Below are 22,194 nucleotides of genomic sequence, written 5' to 3' on the forward strand. Positions count from 1 at the left end.
CTACCGATACAAAAAACACCTATAATATAACACAATAATACATCTACCGATACAAAAAACACCTATAATATAACACAATAATACATCTACCGATACAAAAAACACCTATAATATAACACAATAATACATCTACCGATACAAAAAACACCTATAACATACCACAATAATACATCTACCGATACAAAAAACACCTATAACATACCACAATAATACATCTACCGATACAAAAAACACCTATAATATAACACAATAATACATCTACCGATCCAAAAACACCTATAATATAACACAATAATACATCTACCGATACAAAAAACACCTATAATACAACACAATAATACATCTACCGATACAAAAAACCACCTAAGATATAACACAATAATACATCTACCGATAATAAAATCTCAAAATATAATAACAAAAATACATTTATCGATACAAAAACGACTGAAATATAACATAACAATATATTCACCGATATAAAAAATAGCTACAAAAATATCAAAATACTGCCAAGTGGGTTTCTCATCATCACGAGATGTCGATACAGATGTGAACTAAAGTATTTCAACAAAACATTTTAATACACAAAACCTAGCGGATAAGGTATATAATAATACATTTATCATTTTAATACACAAAACCTAGCGGATAAGGTATATAATAATACATTTATCATTTTAATACACAAAACCTAGCAGATAAGGTATATAATAAAACATTTATCATTTTAATATACAAACCTAGCGGATAAGGTATATAGTAATACATTTATCATTTTAATATACAAAACCTAGCGGATAAGGTATATAATAATACATTTATCATTTGAATACACAAAACCGAGCGGATAAGGTATAAAATAATACATTTATCGATACACAAGCTACAAATAAAACAATAAAATACTTAATCATACAGCAATACTCTGACAGGAACACATTTACTAAATAGCTCAGAGAAATATCTAAAAGAACCACTTGTCGGTACAAAACTTTTCTAACAGAAATTATTCAACAATACACTCACTGATACAAAATTATCCAAAAAAAAAGTTCCTATAATACACTTATGGGTACAAAACTCTCCTAATTAAAATAACCTGCTGAACCCAAATGACAGAAACATGACAATAAAACATTTAACAATACTAGATCTACTTAACAGAAATAGTCAAAAATTGTTTTGTTTGTTTGTTTTAGAATATCGTGCAAAGCTACACGAGGGCTATCTGCGCTAGTCGTCCCTAATTTAGCAGTGCAAGACTACAGGGAAGGCAGCTAGTCATCACCACCCACCGCTACTCTTTTACCAAGGAATAGTGGGATTGACTGTCACATTATAACGCCTCTACAGCTAAAAGTGCGAGCACGTTTGGTGTGAGGAAGATTCGAACCCGCAACCTTCAGATTACGAGCTGAGCGCCCTAACCACCTGAGGCCCACTAATTATGAACGGACAACTTTCTACGATAGTATGTTTACTAATACCAAAGTATCCCCCCCCCAAAAGATACCATTATTACATTTGATGGTAGAAACACTACACTGAAAGAAAAAAATCCGTTTCTGTTCCATTATTTATTAATAACGGCATGAAAGAAGAGATGTGGACTTTTCATTCAGTACGTGTATTCGCTGCTAAACGTAACAAATGAAGAGAGGTGAAAACACAGGCTCGACTAAATTGCTGTTTCAGACAGTTTTATAAAATAAGCCTTTTTTTCTGAACACAAAATTGTCTGTAAAAAGAAAACAAACATTTTTTTTTATTTTCTTTCTCCCTTCTTTTTACTACAGTCATTAATCTGAATAAAATAATCCGTCTATCTGTCTATTACTTTCATACGTATATTTATCTCAATATATTTGTTTATCTATCTGCTCATGTATTTATTATTCTGATCGTATTTCTGTATTCAGTTGTCTACAGACGTATTTTTGTCTTTTATTTTTCTCCGATTACATTTAAACTTTTAACTGGTCGCTGGTGCTGTACCAGTCTGTTGTATACATATATATTTAAATACGTGTTTCTGGTGTAGGTTATAGTAACCTAAATTAATTAGGTGAGTGAATAAGGTAATAACATTGTGTCTAATTTATTTTACGGTATTTAACATCGGACTATTTGTTTAACAGTACAGATTTATTTTAGTTTCACCAAATGTGAAATTAAAAATATAATCTCTGACGCAGAAGCTGCGCCCTCTATAATTTATGATTGTGTAACATGAGCAAGCATGACCATTCTTCAGGTCAAAGCAGGTCAACGGTGATTACATTATCACATCTCATTAGCTTTCCTAGTGACGATTGCCAACAAAAACCCTAAAAGTGTGTTGATCTCAGCTTCGAAGAGAGAGGACTTTTAAAGAAATTAACTCGTGTTCTTGAATCCATAAACCTATTTTTGTGTTTTTTTGGTTGTTGTTATATTCATTGTACAGCACTTTAAACTATTAAGGAGATTATATATTTAACCACGATAGTTTAGGTGTAGTACCAATTAAAGATTGTGGTAAAAGAATAGTGTACAAAACTGTGATAACAAGAAGCCAGTTGTCCTGAATTATTCTAATCATTATGATAAAGTTATTCAACTGACGAATAATCCTACTATACGTTTGTTTTATGACACTACCTACTCTTGTTAAGACAGATATATATTCATATTAACTACAATGGTTACTACTGTTGATCTGTTTCGATATCTTCCTTTGATCAAAAGTTACTGTTACTAAAGTATAGATATTAAATAATCAGTTTATAACTAGAATATTGACTCAAAAGGTTTACATTTTCATGACATAACTAGTAATATATGTTTAAAAAACCTCAATAAACTTCGTATTTGTTACACATTGATTTAATTATTTATTCTTATTTTCAGTAGTGTAAACCTATTGATTTTTTTAAGTGACACACTGATAAATGAAGTAAAATAGAACCGAAGTCGCAAACCTGTGGATATTCGGATTTCGAAATATTGTATAACTATTGGACATTCAAATACAGTCTATTATCCCATATGGAGGAAGGATTGAAACCATAAACATTGTATTTACGTGTAAGAAAATAAAAGATGGTTCTATCAGTGGTTACTGTAAAAGGAGATCGTGAAATATATTTAGAAACAAAATACGTATATAACGAACATTTACAACTCATAAATATGACTTTTTCAGATCACAAGCAACGTATGTTCTTTCGTCAGAATCAAAACATCTTCTCACATATTTTCTTTAAATTGTTGCTGTTTGAATACTTTTATTGATATATTACAATACTATTACTCATTCGAGACACCAAAGCTGGTAAGATATAAGTCCACAAATTCCTATTTCTCTTGTACTTTAAATATCAAACTGATTTTTACTTGTAGAACATTTATCTTGTACTATTTCCTAAAGACAAGTTCCTTAGTTTACCAACTGTTCGTGCAGCAGGACTTGAAATTCCGTGATGATGTATTTAATATACGTCTGTAATATTACTGTTTATCGGTTCTTACCTAAATGACTCATTAATCAAGTTTTATCGCTGCTTCTGCAGTAGTTCTGATATCAGTCGTCAAACAAATGGTAAAATCGGTAAATTTCGAAGAACAGTCCACAGTTACTGAGTATTAGGCAGTTACGTTAGTTTCTGTCGGTAGGTTTAAACAATAACCAGTAGTTTGAAACAATATAAACTTACTTTTCTAATGTTTCTATATCCTCGCAACGTTTCAGTTACTTTCCAACGACTACATCTAGTTTAGTTTTCTTTATTTTACAATGTTAAGGTAAAAGTTAAAGAATACCTTAGTTTATAGACGAATATTAACATGAATCTAATGTTTGTTCTTGAATAGATTAGTTTTGTATCTCGTTTGAGAACAGTACATAATCAGTAACACACTTCTGAAGTTCATAAACAGTACATAATCAGTAACACACTTCTGAAATTCGTAAACAGTACATAATCAGTAACATACTTCTGAAGTTCATAAACAGTACATAATCAGTAACACACTTCTGAAATTCGTAAACAGTACATAATCAGTAACACACTTCTAAAGTTCGTAAACAGTACATAATCAGTAACACACTTCTGAAGTTCATAAACAGTACATAATCAGTAACACACTTCTGAAATTCGTAAACAGTACATAATCAGTAACACACTTCTAAAGTTCGTAAACAGTACATAATCAGTAACACACTTCTGAAATTCGTAAACAGTACATAATCAGTAACACACTTCTGAAGTTCATAAACAGTACATAATCAGTAACACACTTCTGAAATTTGTAAACAGTACATAATCAGTAACACACTTCTGAAATTCGTAAACAGTACATAATCAGTAACACACTTCTAAAGTTCGTAAACAGTACATAATCAGTAACACACTTCTGAAGTTCATAAACAGTACATAATCAGTAACACACTTCTGAAATTCGTAAACAGTACATAATCAGTAACACACTTCTAAAGTTCGTAAACAGTACATAATCAGTAACACACTTCTGAAATTCGTAAACAGTACATAATCAGTAACACACTTCTGAAGTTCATAAACAGTACATAATCAGTAACACACTTCTGAAATTTGTAAACAGTACATAATCAGTAACACACTTCTGAAATTCGTAAACAGTACATAATCAGTAACACACTTCTGAAGTTCATAAACAGTACATAATCAGTAACACACTTCTGAAGTTCATAAACAGTACATAATCAGTAACACACTTCTGAAATTCGTAAACAGTACATAATCAGTAACACACTTCTGAAGTTCATAAACAGTACATAATCAGTAACACACTTCTGAAATTTGTAAACAGTACATAATCAGTAACACACTTCTGAAATTCGTAAACAGTACATAATCAGTAACACACTTCTGAAATTCGTAAACAGTACATAATCAGTAACACACTTCTAAAGTTCGTAAACAGTACATAATCAGTAACACACTTCTGAAGTTCATAAACAGTACATAATCAGTAACACACTTCTGAAATTTGTAAACAGTACATAATCAGTAACACACTTCTGATATTCGTAAACAGTACATAATCAGTAACACACTTCTAAAGTTCGTAAACAGTACATAACCAGTAACACACTTCTGAAGTTCATAAACAGTACATAATCAGTAACACACTTCTGAAATTCGTAAACAGTACATAATCAGTAACACACTTCTAAAGTTCGTAAACAGTACATAATCAGTAACACACTTCTGAAGTTCATAAACAGTACATAATCAGTAACACACTTCTGAAATTTGTAAACAGTACATAATCAGTAACACACTTCTGAAATTTGTAAACAGTACATAATCAGTAACACACTTCTGAAATTTGTAAACAGTACATAATCAGTAACACACTTCTGAAATTCGTAAACAGTACATAATCAGTAACACACTTCTGAAGTTCATAAACAGTACATAATCAGTAACACACTTCTGAAGTTCATAAACAGTACATAATCAGTAACACACTTCTGAAATTCGTAAACAGTACATAATCAGTAACACACTTCTGAAATTTGTAAACAGTACATAATCAGTAACACACTTCTGAAATTTGTAAACAGTACATAATCAGTAACACACTTCTGAAATTCGTAAACAGTACATAATCAGTAACACACTTCTGAAGTTCATAAACAGTACATAATCAGTAACACACTTCTGAAGTTCATAAACAGTACATAATCAGTAACACACTTCTGAAATTCGTAAACAGTACATAATCAGTAACACACTTCTGAAGTTCATAAACAGTACATAATCAGTAACACACTTCCGAAATTTGTAAACAGTACATAATCAGTAACACACTTCTGAAATTCGTAAACAGTACATAATCAGTAACACACTTCTGAAATTCGTAAACAGTACATAATCAGTAACACACTTCTAAAGTTCGTAAACAGTACATAATCAGTAACACACTTCTGAAGTTCATAAACAGTACATAATCAGTAACACACTTCTGAAATTTGTAAACAGTACATAATCAGTAACACACTTCTGAAATTCGTAAACAGTACATAATCAGTAACACACTTCTAAAGTTCGTAAACAGTACATAATCAGTAACACACTTCTGAAGTTCATAAACAGTACATAATCAGTAACACACTTCTGAAATTCGTAAACAGTACATAATCAGTAACACACTTCTAAAGTTCGTAAACAGTACATAATCAGTAACACACTTCTGAAGTTCATAAACAGTACATAATCAGTAACACACTTCTGAAATTTGTAAACAGTACATAATCAGTAACACACTTGCAAAGTTCGTGATATTCATTTGACTTTTATAGGACCGTATCTGATTATTGTTATTTATGTTTCTTACATGAAGAAATTAGTAGCGCGGATGAAAAAAAAATCAAACTTACTGAATTTATCTTATTTCATTGACAGTAATATTAATGTTGAGAAAAGCTTTCTGTGTCCAGACATTTAAAGTTTGATATTCCGAAGAAACAAGTTATAATAGCGTTACCTAATGATGTGTCCTACAGTCCACGTAAGTCAGTGGCTTTCCGCACCACATTACCTACAGTCCACGTAAGTCAGTGGCTATCCGCACCACTTTACCTACAGTCCACGTAAGTCAGTGGCTATCCGCACCACATTACCTACAGTCTACGTAAGTCAGTGGCTATCCGCACCACATTACCTACAGTCCACGTAAGTCAGTGTCTATCCGCACCACATTACCTACAGTCCACGTAAGTCAGTGGCTATCCGCACCACATTACCTACAGTCTACGTAAGTCAGTGGCTATCCGCACCACATTACCTACAGTCCACGTAAGTCAGTGGCTATCCGCACCACATTACCTACAGTCCACGTAAGTCAGTGGCTATCCGCACCATATTACCTACAGTCCACGTAAGTCAGTGGCTATCCGCACCATATTACCTACAGTCCACGTCAAAGAATTAACTCCTATTTTTATAACGACCTCCACAGTTTAAATTACGCGAACTATTTTGTGGTATTGTATGAATTCGAATCTGGATCACAAACTTTAATATCCAGAGCTCTAGCCGCAGGACAACCCGTGCTCAACATCAGAAAAACAAATTAATATGTAATTTTATCCACGGATACAAGATAAATCCTATTTGTTTTAAAATAAGATTATTTGTTCCATTTTAAAGTTAGAATTTCCAATGTTAAAAATCATTTGTTATCAACTTTAATTTGTTATCCGTGCAGATAAAATCTGCGGATTGGGTGATTCTCTGCTCATACAAAGGGACACATTCCTAGAACACTGCCAAGCAATACGCAACATATATCATTGTTGTCACAGCTGATAACCTAGCGAGGGTGAACAGAAATTACGGATTCCAAATCGTCATTAGTTTATTTCAGAAACGGAATCACTTCTTATGGTTCTCATCCAATTATAAGCTCCGGATTTTCCTTCCTTACACCATCACATGCCGGAAGTTATACTGTTATTATATTATTCACAGTTTTGTAGCTATCGCAACAGTCAACAGTTAATTATGTTTCAAGAAAATGATCTAAAGTTTGGAAGTACAAAACAACCACACTTCACATACATCTAAAGTTTGGAAGTACAAAACAACCATATTTCACATACATCTAAAGTTTGGAAGTACAAAACAACCATATTTCACATACATCTAAAGTTTGGAAGTACAAAACAACCACACTTCACATACATCTAAAGTTTGGAAGTACAAAACAACCACACTTCACATACATCTAAAGTTTGAAGTACAACCAACTTCACAACCACAAAACTTCACATACATCTAAAGTTTGGAAGTACAAAACAACCACACTTCACATACATCTAAAGTTTGGAAGTACAAAACAACCATACTTCACATACATCTAAAGTTTGGAAGTACAAAACAACCACACTTCACATACATCTAAAGTTTGGAAGTACAAAACAACCATACTTCACAACAATGTTTACTATATGTATATACGTAAATAAAATCACGACCTTTATTTCCAAAACGTAACTTTACTAGCTTAATACTATGTTATTACATCTTCTTCAGGAGTTGCCTAAATGGATGTAACCGAATTAGTGAACTTGTAGGATGTTTTTAGTTTCTGACGAAGCTGTAATAGTAAAATACCGAGTTCAATTCTGGAGACATAGACTGTGATTATACTTACGCTTACGGAAATGTTTTGTAAAACATATAATAATACATAATACATATAATAATACATTCCAGTTTGGGTTAAGTTCAGAATAATAATATTTATCGCTAATCTGTCTGTTTTTTTAATTCAATTCAAAACTAAGAATTGAAGAGTTAGTTTTTACGTAGCGAGTGTCGAACCACATTCAGTTAGTAAATGTTGGGTTTAAACAAAATGAAAATAGTGATATTAGATATTTACCAGTATATCCTACTTTCAGATATTCTATCCCTAGATTTATGATACCATAGATATTAAACAACTGAAACATAACTTACCATAGATATTAAACAACTGAAACATAACTTACCATAGATATTAAACAACTAAAACATAACTTACTATAGATATTAAACAACTGAAACATAACTTACTATAGATATTAAACAACTGAAACATAACTTACTATAGATATTAAACAACTGAAACATAACTTACTATAGATATTAAACAACTGAAACAAAACTTACCATAGATATTAAACAACTGAAACATAACTTACCATAGATATTAAACAACTGAAACATAACTTACCATAGATATTAAACAACTGAAACATAACTTACCATAGATATTAAACAACTAAAACATAACTTACCATAGATATTAAACAACTAAAACATAACTTACTATAGATATTAAACAACTGAAACATAACTTACTATAGATATTAAACAACTGAAACATAACTTACTATAGATATTAAACAACTGAAACAAAACTTACCATAGATATTAAACAACTGAAACATAACTTACCATAGATATTAAACAACTGAAACATAACTTACCATAGATATTAAACAACTGAAACATAACTTACTATATATATTAAACAACTGAAACATTAATGCTGAACTAGGACGCGAATAATTAGTTCGCATATTTAGTGTGTACTTCTTATGTATTTTACATACCTATATTTTATACATAAAAAATTCGATGAGTATATAAAGCTGCAGTCTTTATATGAAGCATGTACCAACTAAGTATACCTTTATATGTTTCTGTTCTTGAATCTAATCCAGAAGTCTTTAAACTGTCAAAATACATAGGTTCATCTGATTAGGAACTAGGTACAAAGACACACGTGGAGTCGTAACTCAGTCTCTCTAACTTTAAACTAATAAACCAAAGGGAAAATACTTGGTAACAGCACTCACCACCAACAGTTTGTGTCATAGAATAGTGGACATTTTACATTTATTCTTATGCTTCACGTAAGATCCCTAAATATTGCGAAAACTGTTATGTCATGTACAATGAATAAACGTCTTCAAAACCAAGAGTAATAGTAAGTATATGAATAAAACCTGGATAATTAGTGCTGAAATGTTAACTATGTATTGGATACTTAATGTTGTACAAAAAATGTGAAGTGGGGACTGTGAACTAGGTATTTAATAGTTAGTTTTTAACAACAACTGTGACGACTCGACGTTAACTAGAGATTTGTGTTAGACACGTGTGACGATTGTACCTTAACAAGTTATGAATAACAAGTGGTAAACAAAAAATGTAATGATTAATGTTAAATAGTTATTAGATAATTAGATTTGAGTAACTAGTGTAACTGTTAAACTTTAACTGGTATTGGGTATTCAGTGTAACGACTGGATGTTAAGTAGATATAAATAATTAGATTTAAACAACGTGGCTGACGACGGGACGTGAACTGGGAATTAGATTATTAGTTTTGAATAGCGTGTGTAACGATTAGAAATTAACTACGTTTTGGAAAACAGGAGTCGAACAAAAAACGCAACAATTCCACGTTAGTTAGATATTGGATTATCACTGTTAAACAAAAACAGTCAGGATACGCCGTTAAGTAGGTATAAGATAATAGGAGGAGCAATTGGATGTTAATAGGGTATTGGATAGTTATTGTTAAACAGTAGGAGGAGCGATTCGATGTTAATAGGGTATTGGATAGTTATTGTTAAACAGTAGGAGGAGCAATTCGATGTTAATAGGATATTGGATAGTTATTTTTAAACAGAAGGAGGAACAATTCGATGTTAATAGGGCATTGGATAGTTAATGTTAAACAGTAGGAGGAACAATTCGATGTTAATAAGGTATTGGATAGTTATTGTTAAACAGTAGGAGGAGCAATTCGATGTTAATAGGGTATTGGATAGTTATTGTTAAACAGTAGGAGGAGCGATTCGATGTTAATAGGGTATTGGATAGTTAAAACAGTAGGAGGAGCAATTGATGTTAATAGGATATTGGATAGTTATTTTTAAACAGAAGGAGGAACAATTGATGTTAATAGGGCATTGGATAGTTAATGTTAAACAGTAGGAGGAACAATTGATGTTAATAAGGTATTGGATAGTTATTGTTAAACAGTAGGAGGAGCAATTCGATGTTAATAGGGTATTGGATAGTTATTGTTAAACAGTAGTAGGAACAATTCGATGTTAATAGGGTATTGGATAGTTATTGTTAAACAGTAGGAGGAGCGATTCGATGTTAATAGGGTATTGGATAGTTATTTTTAAACAGTAGGCGGTGCGATTCGATGTTAATAGGGTATTGGATAGTTATCGTTAAACAGTAGGAGGAGCGATTCGATGTTAATAGGGTATTGGATAGTTATCGTTAAACAGTAGGAGGAGCAATTCGATGTTAATAGGGTATTGGATAGTTATTGTTAAACAGTAGGATAGTTATGTTTCAGTTGTTTAATATCTATGGTAAATTATGTTTCAGTTGTTTAATAATCAGATACGGTCCTATAAAAGTCAAATGAATATCACAAACTTCGCAAGTGTGTTACTGATTATGTTCTGTTTACGAACTTCAGAAGTGTGTTACTGATTACGTACTATTTACGAATTTCATAGTGTGTTACTAATTATGTAGTGCTTACGAACTTCAGAAGTGTGTTACTGATTATGTACTGTTTATGAACTTCAGAAGTGTGTTACTGATTATGTACTGTTTACAAATTTCAGAAGTGTGTTACTGATTATGTACTGTTTATGAACTTCAGAAGTGTGTTACTGATTATGTACTGTTTACGAATTTCAGAAGTGTGTTACTGATTATGTACTGTTTACGAATTTCAGAAGTGTGTTACTGATTATGTACTGTTTATGAACTTCAGATGTGTGTTACTAATTATGTACTGTTTACGAATTTCAGAAGTGTGTTACTGATTATGTACTGTTTACGAACTTTAGAAGTGTGTTACTGATTATGTACTGTTATTCGATGTTAATAAGATAGTGGATAGTTATTTTAAAACAGTAGGAGGAGCGATTCGATGTTAATAGGGTATTGGATAGTTATTGTTAAACAGTAGGAGGAGTGATTCGATGTTAATAAGGTATTGGATAGTTATTGTTAAACAGTAGGAGGAGCAATTCGATGTTAATAGGGTATTGGATAGTTATTGTTAAACAACAAAAGTGATGAGCGGACATGGACTAGCCATACATTATTGGTGTTAAAGAACAAATATAACTACTGAACGTTAAATAATTGTTAAATACTCAGCGAGAATAAATAAGTTTAAATATTGGGCATGTGTGTGACGATTGGACATTAACTACAGATATTGGATTATTAGTTTTACACCCCAATTGTAACAGATGGGCATTATCTAGCTATTATAAATTAGTTTTCAATAACAAGTGTGTTAAGTTAACGTTAACTATATATCAGATAATTAGTGTTAAATAACGAATGTGACGACTGGACCTTGATGGCATTTTATAAATGGTAATATGTATACATAACTTCACGTGCGTTTTTAATTGTAATATGTATACATAACTTCACGTGCGTCTTTACACGTAATATGTATACATAACTTCACGTGTGTCTTTACATGTAATATTTATACATAACTTTACGTCTGTGTCTTCACACGTAATATGTATACATAACTTCACGTCTGTGTTTTTACACAAAATATGTATACATAACTTCACGTCTGTGTCTTCACACGTAATATGTATACATAACTTCACGTCTGTGTCTTTACACGTAATGTGTATACATAACTTCACGTCTGTGTCTTTACACGTAATATGTATACATAACTTCACGTCTGTGTCTTTACACATAATATGTATACATAACTTCACGTCTGTGTCTTTACACGTAATAAGTATACATAACTTCACGTGTGTCTTTACACGTAATATGTACACATAACTTTACGTCTGTGTCTTCACACGTAATATGTATTCATAACTTCACGTCTGTGTCTTTACACGTAATATGTATACATAACTTTACGTCTGTGTCTTCACACGTAATATGTATACATAACTTCACGTCTGTGTCTTTACACGTAATATGTATACATAACTTTACGTCTGTGTCTTCACACGTAATATGTATACATAACTTCACGTGTGTCTTTACACGTAATATGTATACATAACTTCACGTCTGTGTCTTTACACAAAATATGTATACATAACTTCACGTCTGTGTCTTTACACAAAATATGTATACATAACTTCACGTCTGTGTCTTTACACGTAATATGTATACATAACTTCACGTCTGTGTCTTTACACGTAATATGTCTACATAACTTCACGTCTGTGTCTTTACACGTAATATGTATACATAACTTCACGTCTGTGTCTTTACACGTAATATGTATACATAACTTCACGTCTGTGTCTTTACACGTAATATGTATACATAACTTCACGTCTGTGTCTTTACACGTAATATGTATACATAACTTCACGTCTGTGTCTTTACACGTAATATGTATACATAACTTCACGTCTGTGTCTTTAGACGTAATACGTATTCATAACTTCACGTCTGTGTCTTTACACGTAATACGTATACATAACTTCACGTGTGTGTCTTTACACGTAATATGTATACATAACTTCACGTATGTGTCTTTACACGTAATGTGTATACATAACTTCATGTCTGTGTCTTTACACGTAATATGTATTCATAACTTCACGTCTGTGTCTTTACACGTAATATGTATTCATAACTTCACGTGTGTGTCTTTACACGTACTATGTACACATAACTTCACGTGTGTGTCTTTACACGTAATATGTACACATAACTTCACGTGTGTGTCTTTACACGTAATATGTATACATAACTTCATGTCTGTGTCTTTACACGTAATGTGTATACATAACTTCACGTGTGTGTCTTTACACGTAATATGTATACATAACTTCACGTCTGTGTCTTTACACGTAATATTTATACATAACTCATGTCTGTGTTTTTACACGTAATATGTATTCATAACTTCACGTCTGTGTCTTTACACGTAATATGTATACATAACTTCACGTCTGTGTCTTTACACGTAATATGTATACATAACTTCACGTCTGTGTTTTTACACGTAATATGTATACATAACTACACGTCTGTGTCTTTACACGTAATATGTATACATAACTTCACGTCTGTGTCTTTACACGTAATATGTATACATAACTTCACGTCTGTGTCTTTACACGTAATATGTATACATAACTTCATGTCTGTGTTTTTACACGTAATATGTATACATAACTTCACGTCTGTATTTTTACACGTAATATGTATACATAACTTCACGTCTGTGCCTTTACACGTATAGTTTATTTTTAATTTTTTTTTCCAATTATTTCTCTTTACTTATTGGTGCTGGTATTTCAATGTCCCTTACAATGGTTTGGTTTGGTTTTGAATTTCGCGCAAAGCTACACGAGGGTTATCAGCGCTAGCCGTCTCTAAATTAGCAGTGTAAGACTAAAGGGAAGTCAAATAGTCATCACCACCCACCGTCAACTCTTGGACTACTCTTTTACCAACGAATAGTGGGATTGGCCGTCATATTATAACACCCCCCACAGCTGAACGAGCGAGCATGTTTGGTGTGACGGGGATTCAAACCCCCCACCCTCAGATTACGAGTCGAGTGCCTTGGCCATGTCGGGCTCATTTCAACAGAACAATGGATTATCATCCTGTTACCCACATTGTTTTACGCTAATTACACTATGTAACAAAATGATTACTTGTTCCTGGACAGAAAGTGTTATTTCCCAATTGCTTATGTCTAAAGCAAATGGAAAAGACCTATTTTTCTCTTCAAACTTTGCTTTTGTGACCTGGGAACGTATAACTAAAACATGGTTGGAGACTATATGTGGGGGCTGATACGTGAATGTGATTTACATTACAGTCGTAAATCTCGAGAAACTATTCACTTCTTAAATGTCTTTTCATTTTTGTGTAACTTTATATAAATATATGTAAGTCTTGATTCAAATGTTGTTTTATTCAGATCTTATATAAAAGAAAATGTGCAAATAGGATAATTTCTAAATTTCATTATCCAGATCACAAAAGCAAATTTTACAGGTAATAATGTACATTTTCTGTACTTTTACAACATAAACAATTAATAAACAACACATTCTATCCAGGATGTGTGTTGCATATTGTAATTTAATAGTTAGACTACTGTCAATCATTACATTTATTACTTAATATTAACTATACTATACCTAGTCAACGTTAAATCTTTATAAACGTTCTTTAACATCAGTTATTCAACACGGAGTTAGCGTCGAATCAAATCATCACACCTGTTGTTTAACACAAATGATCTGAACTTGGTGTTGGATTGTTAGTGTTTAAAATAAATGATGAGAATTGTATGTTAACTAATTATTAAACAATCACTGTTGACCAACAAGTGTAATAACTGGACGTTAACTAATTATTAAACAATCACTGTTGACTAACAAGTGTAATAACTGGACGTTAACTAATTATTAAACTATCACTGTTTAATCTGTTTTACTTTTACACTGTTTATTACTTAGTGTAATAACTGGACGCTAACTAGGTAATGGATAATTAGTACTCCTGGCATAATCAGGTGGTTAGGGCACTCGACTCGTAATCTGAGGGTCACGGGTTCAAATCCTCGTCACATCAAACATGTTCGTCCTTTCAGTCGTGGAGGTGTTATAATGTGACAGTCAATCCCATTATTCATTGGTAAAAGAGTAGCCCAAGAGTTTGAGCTGGATGGTAATGACTAGTTGCCCTCCCTCTAGTTTTACACTACTAAATTAGGGGCGGTTAGCGCAGATAACTGTTGTGTAGCTTTGCGCGAAATTCAGAAACCAAACAAAAAGATAATTAGTGTTACATAATAAGTGCTATGATTGGACGTTAACTAGAAATTGGATAATCAGTGTTAAACAACAAATGCTATGGTTGGACGTTCACTAGGTATTGGATATTAAGGTTAAACATCTAGTGTCATATATGGACCTAAGCTACGGACAATACTTAGTGTTAAACAAGTATTACGACTGACTTTAACTTGTTATTAAATAATTAGTTTAGAACTACAAGGGTAATTAATAATTGTATGTTAACTAGATATTGGATAATTAGTACAAATTATAACTGTACAGGGATCAAAGTTTTAACTACTATAAGATCCTCAATTACTATTGAATTATTTGATAATGCTCTAAGAGTACAGGGCTCCTACAGGTTTAGTAGGTTTGTTTGTTTTTTGAATTTCACGAAAAACTACACGAGGGATATCTGCATTAGCTGTCCCTAAGTTAGCAGTGTAAAACTAGAGGGAAGACAGCTAGTCATCAATACTCACCGCCAACTCTTGTACTGCTCTTTTACCAAAAATTAGTGGGTTTCATCGTGACATTATGACGTCCTCAGTGCTGAAAGGGCGAGCAAGTTTGGTGTCACAAGGATTCAAACGTGCGACCCTCAGATTACGAGTCCAGCACCCTAACCGCCTGGTCATGACGGGTTTTAGTAGACTTTTTATATATGATATTTGGAGGGATATAAAAAAACTTCATCGTAAGTGTGAAACAAAGGGTTCGATACCTTTAAACCTTTTAGAAGTTATTATTCTATGAGTAATGAACTGGTGAGAATCTAATGCCTCTGAAAGTACTCAAGTGAAACGGGTGTTATTACTGATAGGTCATACATTAGAGTGCCTTTTAAGCTCAAAATGTATCAAAATGGTTACAGCCTGAGCCTCGGAAGTAAGGTATAGTGGTGGAGAATTTGATAACGAAAAGCAACAACCAAAAACAATACTGATTTGGTCTCAATGATGCTGACATATTGACGTTTGGGTCAAATCACAGAATGCATTCATGATCATGCTGAGTAAGACTTGGAAGAAAGAAAGCTAAATCGAAAATATGATTTTTAAATTGTAAAAAAAACAAAACAACTTTATACAAGAGAAAGAGTTTCAGTAAAATGTGGTTTTTATACGAGATATTTCTTACAGTTTTTATATCGGCATCTATAAAAAAAATGACATAGCACTTTATAAAGATGATAGATGAAAGTTTTACGATTCAACTTTGACACTTCTCTAAACCCGGAAGAAATGATTCCAAGAAATTGACAGTAAAGAATAGAGGTGTTTTTTTTAATAAATCTTGTCCTATGATATAGCGTCAAACCGAATATCTTTATTAGAAGGAAATGTGGGTGTAGCATAAATTCCCTAAAAGAATGATATATGCAGATATTTGTTTCTAAACTATATTTTGGTGGGAAAATGACTTGTAGAAATGTTCAAACATCAGTTAGAGTTGCATTATTTATAAAACAAAACATTGGTTAGAACAGCATTTTGGTTAAAACTAATTAAGATTTGAAATCTTAAAAGTGCGACACATTATGAGACGCCTACTGGAAGACGGATCAGTGCTGTATTAGTTCATGTTGACACGCATATGATATATAAGTACTGTGTTGGTTCGTGTTAACATACTTATAAATATATCAGTATTGTGATGGTTCATGTTGACACACAAATGATGTACCAGTTCTGTGTTGGTTCGTGTTGACACACGTATTCTGATAATGAGTCACTTAATTCTAAGTTTAAATATCATTTGTAAAAGAGCACGTTTCTCTCAATTTTGTCACGAGTACAGAACACTTTAAGTACAAAACAACTCTTACCTTAGAGGTATTCCTACCTTACATTGTACAGAACACTTCAAGTACAAAACAACTCTTACCTTAGAGGTATTCCTACCTTACATTGTACAGAACACTTTAAGTACAAAACAACTCTTACCTTAGAGGTATTCCTACCTTACATTGTACAGAACACTTTAAGTACAAAACAACTCTTACCTTAGAGGTATTCCTACCTTACATTGTACAGAACACTTTAAGTACAAAACAACTCTTACCTTAGAGGTATTCCTACCTTACATTGTACAGAACACTTCAAGTACAAAACAACTCTTACCTTAGAGGTATTCCTACCTTACATTGTACAGAACACTTTAAGTACAAAACAACTCTTACCTTAGAGGTATTCCTACCTTACATTGTACAGAACACTTCAAGTACAAAACAACTCTTACCTTAGAGGTATTCCTACCTTACATTGTACAGAACACTTTAAGTACAAAACAACTCTTACCTTAGAGGTATTCCTACCTTACATTGTACAGAACACTTCAAGTACAAAACAACTCTTACCTTAGAGGTATTCCTACCTTACATTGTACAGAACACTTCAAGTACAAAACAACTCTTACCTTAGAGGTATTCCTACCTTACATTGTACAGAACACTTTAAGTACAAAACAACTCTTACCTTAGAGGTATTCCTACCTAACATTGTACAGAACACTTCAAGTACAAAACAACTCTTACCTTAGAGGTATTCCTACCTTACATTGTACAGAACACTTTAAATACAAAACAATCTTACCTTAGAGGTATTCCTACCTTACATTGTACAGAACACTTTAAGTACAAAACAACTCTTACCTTAGAGGTATTCCTACCTTACATTGTACAGAACACTTCAAGTACAAAACAACTCTTACCTTAGAGGTATTCCTACCTTACATTGTACAGAACACTTTAAGTACAAAATAACTCTTACCTTAGAGGTATTCCTACCTTACATTGTACAGAACACTTCAAGTACAAAACAACTCTTACCTTAGAGGTATTCCTACCTTACATTGTACAGAACACTTTAAGTACAAAACAACTCTTACCTTAGAGGTATTCCTACCTTACATTGTACAGAACACTTCAGGTACAAAACAACTCTTACCTTAGAGGTATTCCTACCTTACATTGTACAGAACACTTTAAGTACAAAACAATCTTACCTTAGAGGTATTCCTACCTTATATTGTACAGAACACTTTAAGTACAAAACAACTCTTACCTTAGAGGTATTCCTACCTTACATTGTACAGAACACTTCAAGTACAAAACAACTCTTACCTTAGAGGTATTCCTACCTTACATTGTACAGAACACTTTAAGTACAAAACAACTCTTACCTTAGAGGTATTCCTACCTTACATTGTACAGAACACTTCAAGTACAAAACAACTCTTACCTTAGAGGTATTCCTACCTTACATTGTACAGAACAATTTAAGTACAAAACAATCTTACCTTAGAGGTATTCCTACCTTACATTGTACAGAACACTTTAAGTACAAAACAACTCTTACCTTAGAGGTATTCCTACCTTACATTGTACAGAACACTTCAAGTACAAAACAACTCTTACCTTAGAGGTATTCCTACCTTACATTGTACAGAACACTTTAAGTACAAAACAATCTTACCTTAGAGGTATTCCTACCTTATATTGTACAGAACACTTTAAGTACAAAACAACTCTTACCTTAGAGGTATTCCTACCTTACATTGTACAGAACACTTTAAGTACAAAACAACTCTTACCTTAGAGATATTCCTACCTTACATTGTACAGAACACTTTAAGTACAAAACAACTCTTACCTTAGAGGTATTCCTACCTTACATTGTACAGAACACTTCAAGTACAAAACAACTCTTACCTTAGAGGTATTCCTACCTTACAATGTACAGAACACTTCAAGTACAAAACAACTCTTACCTTATAGGTATTCCTACCTTACATTCTACAGAACACTTTAAGTACAAAACAACTCTTACCTTAGAGGTATTCCTACCTTACATTGTACAGAACACTTTAAGTAAAAAACAACTCTTACCTTAGAGGTATTCCTACCCTACATTGTACAGAACACTTTAAGTACAAAACAACTCTTACCTTAGAGGTATTCCTACCTTACATTGTACAGAACACTTCAAGTACAAAACAACTCTTACCTTAGAGGTATTCCAACCTTACATTGTACAGAACACTTGATTTCATTATTAATATAGCATAGGTTTGATTTCATTATTAATTTAACATAGGTTTGATTTCATTATTAATATAGCACAGGTTTGATTTCATTGTTAATATAGCATAGGTTTGATTTCATTGTTAATATAGCACAGGTTTGATTTCATTGTTAATATAGCACAGGTTTGATTTCATTATTAATATAGCACAGGTTTGATTTCATTGTTAATATAGCATAGGTTTGATTTCATTATTAATATAGCATAGATTTGATTTCATTATTAATTTAACATAGGTTTGATTTCATTATTAATATAGCATAGATTTGATTTCATTATTAATATAGCACAGGTTTGATTTCATTGTTAGTATAGCATAGATTTGATTTCATTATTAATTTAACATAGGTTTGATTTCATTATTAATATAGCATAGATTTGATTTCATTATTAATTTAACATAGGTTTGATTTCATTATTAATATAGCACAGGTTTGATTTCATTGTTGATATAGCATAGGTTTGATTTCATTATTAATATAGCATAGGTTTGATTTCATTATTAATTTAACATAGGTTTGATTTCATTATTAATATAGCACAGGTTTGATTTCATTATTAATATAATATAAATTTGATGAACGTATTTTTTAAAGTTTTTCCCTGGAACAGATTTGTATCTAATTCATCACACCTCGGTAGTTAACCTCTATTATACGAAACAAAACCATTGGATGGAACTGTAACAAAACCATTGGATGGAACTGTAACAAAACCATCGGATGGAACTGTAACAAAACTCCTACTCTGTCTCTCTCTCTATATATATATATATATGTATTTAAAGTCTGGTAAACAAGATGAAAAGTTAATTGTCAAAACGTGTATGAAGTTTACTATTAGATAAAACAAACAAGGATTCATAAATTAAATAAATTTAATCATTAAGGTTAATTAATTTGTTTGTTTTGCCAGATGCTGAGGTTTGAATCTCAGGGTTAGTATTTTTTGTGGATTATTCTGAAACTCTATGAATCCATAAACGTATAATAGGGCGTTTATGAGATATCTCTAAACCGAAATAAAAAAATAAAATTGTACATGTAAGATTGTTGAGGTTTATATATGTATTTATTCACAAAAACCTGTGAACGTGACAATGACCGAAGAAGGTTCAAACGTTGTTCGACATAAGAATTTTCCCAACCCAAAAACAATCGTTTTTACACATGTATTTATCTACAAGTGGGTTTTATCGTCACCACTAATTCTGGAGATTGGTTATATTTCTCAGAGATAAAAGAAAATAACAAAAACAGACCATAAAGCTTCACCATTTTCATCCTATTTCATAAAGTGGCCTAGCTTTAAGAAGATCTCTTCCAGAAAATAATTGCTCTTGAAACATTTCACAGTTAAAGTTGTCAACATCGCTTCATGCTGAAGAAATACATCGTGTTGAGAGATCTCTCTTCTCTTGTCTGTGAAACGTAAGTTCATGTCTAAAGTCACACCGAATAAATGTTTATAAATTATGATGCCTACTTCACTCTTATGAATACTTTGTATATTGTGTGAAGTTAAGTTACGACTTTGTAAAATAGAGTTTTTTTATTCAATTGTTTATTCAGTATAAATCTTTACATTGGACTAAATGATTTGTCTTCCCTGCAAACATAGAGCCCCCACTTTTAGAATTATGACCTCTTGATTGTACCTCTGAGATACTGTGCAAAAACTACTAAAATAGCTTTAAACAACAGTACCTTACCTAACAAAAAACAACACGAGACATTCAGTGTTATTATAAAGCCACGTAAAATACGATATAAAAGTAGAATAAATAACATGACTCTCACTCACTTTTTCCTACAGTATTTCAAGGTGTCACATAGAAGGTAATCTAAAAACTATCTGAAGTTGAAGTTAAAATAATGTGTCGTTTACTGTGAAATGTAAAGAAGATAAAGTGTACCTCGTGAGGTACAAACATGGCAATGTTGGAAAATAAAACAGTTAAGGTGTTTTGTAGTGATACAAATATAAGAATCATGATATGGTTGTAAAGCTAGAAAGGTATGAATTATACAATGTTTATAATACTAGAAAGATAAGGATCTTCCTGTGGTTGTAGGGCTAGAAAGGTATGAATTATACAGTGTTTATAATACTACAAAGATAAGGATCATGCTGTGGTTGTAAAGCTAGAAAGGTATGAATTGTACAATGTTTATAATACTAGAAAGATAAGGATCTTCCTGTGGTTGTAGGGCTAAAAAGGTATGAATTATTTAGTGTTTATAATACTAGAAAGATAAGGATCATGCTGTGGTTGTAAAGCTAGAAAGGTATGAATTATACAGTGTTTATAATACTAGAAAGATAAGGATCATGCTGTGGTTGTAAAGCTAGAAAGGTATGAATTATACAATGTTTATAATACTAGAAAGATAAGGATCATGCTGTGGTTGTAAAGCTAGAAAGGTATGAATTATACAATGTTTATAATACTAGAAAATAAGGATCATGCTGTGGTTGTAGGGCTAGAAAGGTATTGATTATACAGTGTTTATAATACTAGAAAGATAACGATCATGCTGTGGTTGTAGGGCTAGAAAGGTATGAATTATACAGTGTTTATAATACTAGAAAGATAAGGATCATGCTGTGGTTGTAGGGCTAGAAAGGTATGAATTGTACAATGTTTATAATACTAGAAAGATAAGGATCTTCCTGTGGTTGTAGGGCTAGAAAGGTATTGATTATAGAGTGTTTATAACATTAGAAAGATAA

The 22,194-nt window shown here is 32.0% G+C and overlaps 1 protein-coding gene across 1 annotated transcript in view; it reads right to left on the reverse strand.

The window, feature by feature from the left end:
- The window catches only part of LOC143233644 (tolloid-like protein 2), a 99,994-nt gene that overhangs the window by 74,478 nt on the left and 3,322 nt on the right, over positions 1-22,194 (reverse strand). The gene's annotated exons all lie outside the window — the stretch shown is intronic.

Source organism: Tachypleus tridentatus, chromosome 1 (genome assembly GCF_004210375.1).
Source record: "Tachypleus tridentatus isolate NWPU-2018 chromosome 1, ASM421037v1, whole genome shotgun sequence".
Taxonomy (NCBI): domain Eukaryota; kingdom Metazoa; phylum Arthropoda; class Merostomata; order Xiphosura; family Limulidae; genus Tachypleus; species Tachypleus tridentatus.